Here is a 6,202-nt window from a genome sequence, read left to right as displayed (position 1 = left end):
ATAAAATGTTTGAAAATCCATCAACGCTAGCGTTTTTTATGGAACCAAAAGTTGGTGGAACCCTAAAAGAGTTCTAATTTTAAAATAGTTTCAAGTGAAACCCAATTTTAGAAACAATGAACCCTAAATGACCTAAGAAACAATTGAAGGACCATTTTTGAGTTTAACATTAATAGCAAAATTGCTGAAGATCCATAAAGCATAAAGTTCAACCATAAACCATTGTGTTCTGTAGGGAACCAAAATGTGGTGGAACCTTTCTCTACACATTTGTAATATATTTCAGTTGTAATCATTAAAGATATTATCATTATTGTTAATAATAATAATAATAATAATAATAATAATAATAATAATAATAATAATAATAATAATAATAATAATTATTATTATTGTTGTTGTTGTTGTTGTTGTTGTTTATTATTATTATTATTATTATTATTATTGTTGTTGTTGTTGTTGTTGTTATTTATTATTATTATTATTATTATTATTATTATTATTATTATTATTATTATTATTACCATCAGCATTTGTTACACTCTTAGGGTTCTAGATTTAAAAAATGTTTAAATCTAGAACCCTAATGGATTTTCAGATGTTCTTTAGAGAAAACCTTAAACGTTCTATTTAGAGCCCCAAACAAGAGTTTGCTTATCAGAAGGTTTTCAAGTGAAACCTCTTCAGGGAGCTCCGGACACTTATCTGAAGAACCCCTGAAGAAGTTGCTAAACAGTAATAAACTGAATAAAAAAATGTTTTCAAGGGGAAAAGGTTCTTATATGGTATCACTATGAAGAAAAGGGTTCTTCAAGCATGCTTTAGAAGTTCTCAGCTGCACAGAATGGTTCTACTTGGAACCCCCTCTATTAGGGAGTCACTTGTTTTGAGGTTTTACAACCAAAAATTCCAAAAAAAAAAACATGGGATGCTCTTCAAAATGTAAATAAAAACAGTATTTATTATATTATGTACTGTAGTTGATGAGATATTCATAGTCTTCGCAAAAGGAACAAGTTGTAGATGCAGTTTTTCGCAGATTGGTGAACCTCTGCTCATCTTTACTTCTGAAAGACTCCGCCTCTCTATGATCCTTTTTTTTTATACCCAATCACCTCATTGACCTGTTCCCAATCAACCTCCAGCTGTTTCTTTATACTAACACTTACTTTTCCATCCTTTTGTTGCCCCGTCACAACTTTTTTGAGACGTATTGCGGCCATCAAATTCAAAACTACCTCATTTTTTTTTTCTCCTTAAAATGGAGCACTTCCTCAGTTTAAACATTTGATATGTTTTCTATGTTCCACTGTGAATAACATACGGCTTTATGAGATTTGCAAATCATTGCCATGCCATGATTTTATTTAAATTTCACACAGCGTCCCAACTTTTTTGGAATAGCGGTTGTACATAGAAACTTCCAAGTAGAACTATTTCAGGCATCTAAAGAACCCACTTTTTCTACCCTCTTAAAAATAAAGGTACTTCCGTGTTCCCTTTAAAACATATTTGTTGTTGCCCAACGTTTTTTCCACCAAATTTTTCGTTTTTGGTTCCGTGTGGCACCAGCGATGTCTCCTTCTGAATTAATTCAGCGTTTTTAACAATCGCCATTGATTATCATGTAAACTTTGTGGTGCTTGGACCCCGATGATTGCTGCTAGTGGCTATATTAATTATAATGATGAAGATGATGATGTAATGGTTGAGTTTGTTCGCATTCCTAAAGCCGAAAATACAGTGCGCGAACTCTTCGAGAACGCTGCTTGGACTCGTACAGTACGTTCGTAAACGTCAAATGGAGACGCAGCTGCACATAACAAATAAAACGCACAGCTTCTGATTTACGAGCGCTAGCATTATTGTTAGCATTGACAGCAATCGGAAAACAGGTGGCCTGACGTTGATGTTGGAAAGAGAACAAATCGGAGGACAGAATCTGGAACAAGAGGATGTGCAGGAAACACGATCCACTCTTGGTGAGCGCTTAAAGAGCGTTTTATAGCCTCGCTGGCGAAAACGCAGGATTAACAAAGAGAGAGAGAGAGAGAGAGAGAGAGAGAGAGAGAGAGAGGGCTGATATAACGCTGCTATAAGTCACGCTGACGTTGTGCGAAAGCAAACTTCGTTTCCCAAGCAGTAAATTTCCACTGACCTTCTGCATGCGTGTATTAATCTGTAACTAATGCCCAATCGATGGTTTAAGTTCATTACGCTGAATGTGACTCCAGCTGTTGGCCACGCTAATGATTTTAAACAATTATCTCTAAATCATCACTTCACGCTGTCATGTTTTATGGCCTGTAGTTTAAAATAAAACTTTTTTTTTACCGGGTTTTATGTTTTTACATTACGTGTGTGATGATGTAACGCCATCGAATACGCCCATAAATCCGCGTTAGCGGGTTTCGGAAAAAAAGCAAAGTGTCTCCGAGTTCACAGTCAAAACCTTTAATTTATCTTAATCCATTTTAGTCACATAATCCTGCTCTCAGCCCATCAGAACACACTGTTATGGAGATATAAGTGAAAAAAAAATACGTTAATTACGCCATGCGGCTGCTGAATTGTGCATTCTGATTGGTTACAAGGTGTTGCTTAGTTTTCTATAACAGCAGCTCGGACAGTAGCGCAGACACTATATTAACGCAGTCTAATACATTATTGTTTCCATAGTGACAACTACAGAGGACCGGATGTGCCGTGATAAAGCGGAGTTAACAACGGGAAGTTGATTACTTTCCTATAACAGCACGTCCATGCGTTTGTTCTTCCGCCACCGCGATCCGCCGATGACTATTTATTATTAATTTATTAATCAACATCACATAATTTCTATCTGTTCATAATGTTGCTGAAAAATGATTCTGACTAGTCTCACTGTTATTATTGCAGCTATAAACAGTCCTTCCCTCACCAGCCTCTCTTTTCTCTCTCTCTGGAAGTTAGTAAGATGAAGAAAAACATCGCAGTAAGTCGCGTGCGTGAGTGAGAAACAGTAAAGAAGTGTAAACGCCTCTGTACTGCACTGAAGATGTGGAAAACTTAAAGTCACAGCTTCACCTCTGACTGTTACACAGCACGGACACTGGAGACTCCTTCCGTAATTTTCCATCCGCCGTACGAGACCCTGTGAAGGGGCCGTTACTATAGAAACGATAACGTATTAGTACGGGCGCGTTAATATAAATGTGTGATTCGGGGCTGCGGGGTATTTATTCCTCTCAGCACTTGAAGAAAACATGACTCGCTGTCCTCCGGCCGTCTTCAATTCTGCAGTAATTGGCTTCAGGCCTCAGATTGGCTTTAATTAATGTAGCATGTCTGGCATGACGCGGAGGGGAAAAAAAGATCTGAAGAAGTCCGCTTGTCATGGTGGGAACGAGGGATTATCCGTGTTGTTTGTATGTATGTCCTTAATTAAAATAGATCATCTTCCAAAAGCAATAAGAGAGACAAATTGCTTTGGCATGAAGCTGGTGGTGGCAGAGACGCGGGCTGACAACCAAGTATGTGTAGCTTTATTTTGTGTGTGTGTGTGTGTGTGTGTGTGTGTGTGTGTGTGTATCAAAATTACAGATTTCGAGTGTGACAGTTTCAGCTGTCATCTCTTTCTCTCTCTCGTTCTCGGCATGTGTTTATCCGTATCTGAGCCTGTCAACACCGAGTACTACTGCTGTACTCGTCGGGTTACACGTGCATGTGTGTGTGTGTGTGTGTGTGTGTGTGTGTGTGTGTGTGTGTGTGTGTGTGTGTGTAGAGTGACTCCCTGAAACTGAGGGAGGATCCAGGCTTTTTTCCTGCAAGATCTTTCCCATTACTCATCCCGTGCATTTGCTTGGCCGTCATTTGGGAACGTTTATATTTCTGTCTCCGTGTGTGTGCATGAAACTCTGCGGTTCTTTGCACATAAATAAAAGTTAGCAAACGTCGACCCGTACTATTATTCCTCCGATTCATCCATGCATTAAATTACAAGAAATTACCAAATGGATAAATAACGTGGTCTGTACTGTATGTACACGGTATAGATGTAGAAAATGTGAAAAGTAATTTTCCGGTCGTTTTGTGCCCGTTTATTCGCCGCTCCTCCCTCCCGGGCTGCAGTTCCCAAACCCACATTAGATCCAGATGTTCTTAAGTTAAAGCAAATGGCAGAAACAATATCGGCGGCACACCTGGTGGCAGAACAGTGACCAGACAGATTAACGTAATTTCTCCACACTGCGTGCCTCTCACAATATTTATGCATGTCAGAGACCCCAAACAACCGCAGATGCCCCGAGAAAAACGACCTGTCACTGTTCCACATGATGTACAGTGCTGAATTTATTTTGGGCTCCATTGAAGTCTGGCTCGGTTAAAATACATCAAATCTTATTTTTCCCCCTTCAACTATATATCTCCCGAATAACATCGCTTCTGCTCAGAAACGTAACCTTTTATTCCTTCTCAATCTCACTTTAGTGTGAGACACTTAAAAAAAAAAACACAAATAATACAGTTCTAGATTTTATGCCAAATGGTTCAGAAGAAGAAGATCTAACAGAGTCAGGAATCTAAAATGACACGGAAAATAGGTTCAGTCGCACCCTAAGGGGTTCTTCAGTTTGTCTCTGGAGCTAAAGGATCCGTGTAGAACCTTTACAACAGAGTGTAATGTTACTTTTCCTTAAAGCGTTTCCTTTAGAACCCCTTGGGAAATCTAGAACTATTAACAATCTCAGTCATGGCCAAATGATTCGATGATTCAAACACTGACCTGTTAAATGAGTGAGGAGTGAGTCAGTGACTGAATGATTCGGTGATTCAGCTACTGAATCGTTGAATGCAAGACGAGTGAATCTTGTTCATTAGCGAATGATTCGCCGATTCATACACTGATCTAATGAATGACAGATTAGTGAATCTCAATCATGAATGAATTATTGACCCTTTGAATGACAGAGGGGTGATTCTTTGTAAAATATATATTTTTTAAAATGAATAATTCACTGATTCAATGAATGAAAGCAAGTGAAGTGAATCTTGGTAATAACTAAATGATTCACTGATTGAAAAACTGACTGGAGCAAACCTCGGTCATGACCAAATGATTCACTGACTCAAACACCGCCTTGATGAATGAGTGATGAGTGAATCTTTGTCATGACGAAATGATTTAATGATTCAAACAGTGGCCCACTGAAAACAAGAGAAGTGAGTCACTTGATTCACAATGACTCACTGATTCAAAAACTGATCCACTAAATGTGAAAGGAGCAAATCAAGGTCATGATCAAATGAATCACTGAATCAAACACTGGTCCACTAAATGAGAGAATAATGAAAATTAGTAATAATCAACTGAATGCAAGACAAACGATTCTTTCTCATGACCAAATGATTCACAATTGTAAATACTAAGTTTGATAACATTATATCACAGCTGTTGGCTGATTGGATGATTTACAGAAAAGTGTAGCAGCAAAAGAGCAAAAAAAAAAAAAAGACTCGATACTGATTTGTTCACATTAGTGACTCTGAGTCACTTGCAAATGAAACACATGATTCTCAGGTCCTGTTTTTTTTTTTCCCCCATTTTTTTTCTGGATACTGAAGTTTGGAATACCTGACATTTTAAGGTACTCTAATGTGTCATAAATAATAATACTATTTATACTGTGTTTTTTATTTATTTATTTGATTTATTTAATATCGTAATTAATTCATCTACAATGAAATGACATCCTAGTTACCTAATTAACTTCCATAATCAGTTTATTCCAAAATCCTACAGGGAAAACCAGACGTCTGGACTGTATTCAAACCCTTTGCTTCTGGATTTACGCAAAATTTTTAGTGTCACACAGAGAAAAGTAGCAACAAAAACATTTATATGAGAGAAAGGAGAAAATGGAGAAAGAGGAGGAAAAACCCCTGCTGAGAGACCGTGAGTGTGTGTGTGTGTGTGTGTGTGTGTGTGTGTGTGTGTGTGTGTGTGTGTGTGTGGGTGTGTGTGTGTGTGTGTTTCAGTCAGAGTGGAGAGAAAGAGGAGAGTTGAACTGGCATGAAATGAAACAGTGTGGTTCTTTATAATGGGCCGATCCATACCACTTAAATATTACACACACACACACACACACACACACACACACACACACACACACACACACACACACACACACACACACACACACACACACACACCCGCATGCAT

General features: G+C 38.1%; 1 long non-coding RNA gene across 1 annotated transcript in view; it reads left to right on the top strand.

Moving 5' to 3' along the window:
* The first annotated feature begins 3,074 nt into the window (after nucleotides 1-3,074).
* Nucleotides 3,075-6,202, top strand: part of LOC124628405 (uncharacterized) — a 5,003-nt gene continuing 1,875 nt past the window's right edge. The window contains exon 1 of the long non-coding RNA XR_006982900.2: nucleotides 3,075-3,512. This is a non-coding gene — a long non-coding RNA (uncharacterized LOC124628405). The remainder of the gene's footprint in view (nucleotides 3,513-6,202) is intronic.

The sequence above is a fragment of the Ictalurus punctatus genome, chromosome 8 (genome assembly GCF_001660625.3).
Source record: "Ictalurus punctatus breed USDA103 chromosome 8, Coco_2.0, whole genome shotgun sequence".
NCBI lineage: Eukaryota > Metazoa > Chordata > Actinopteri > Siluriformes > Ictaluridae > Ictalurus > Ictalurus punctatus.
The sequence above is the reverse complement of the archived record's forward strand: the minus strand, read 5'-3'. Positions and strand labels throughout refer to the sequence as shown.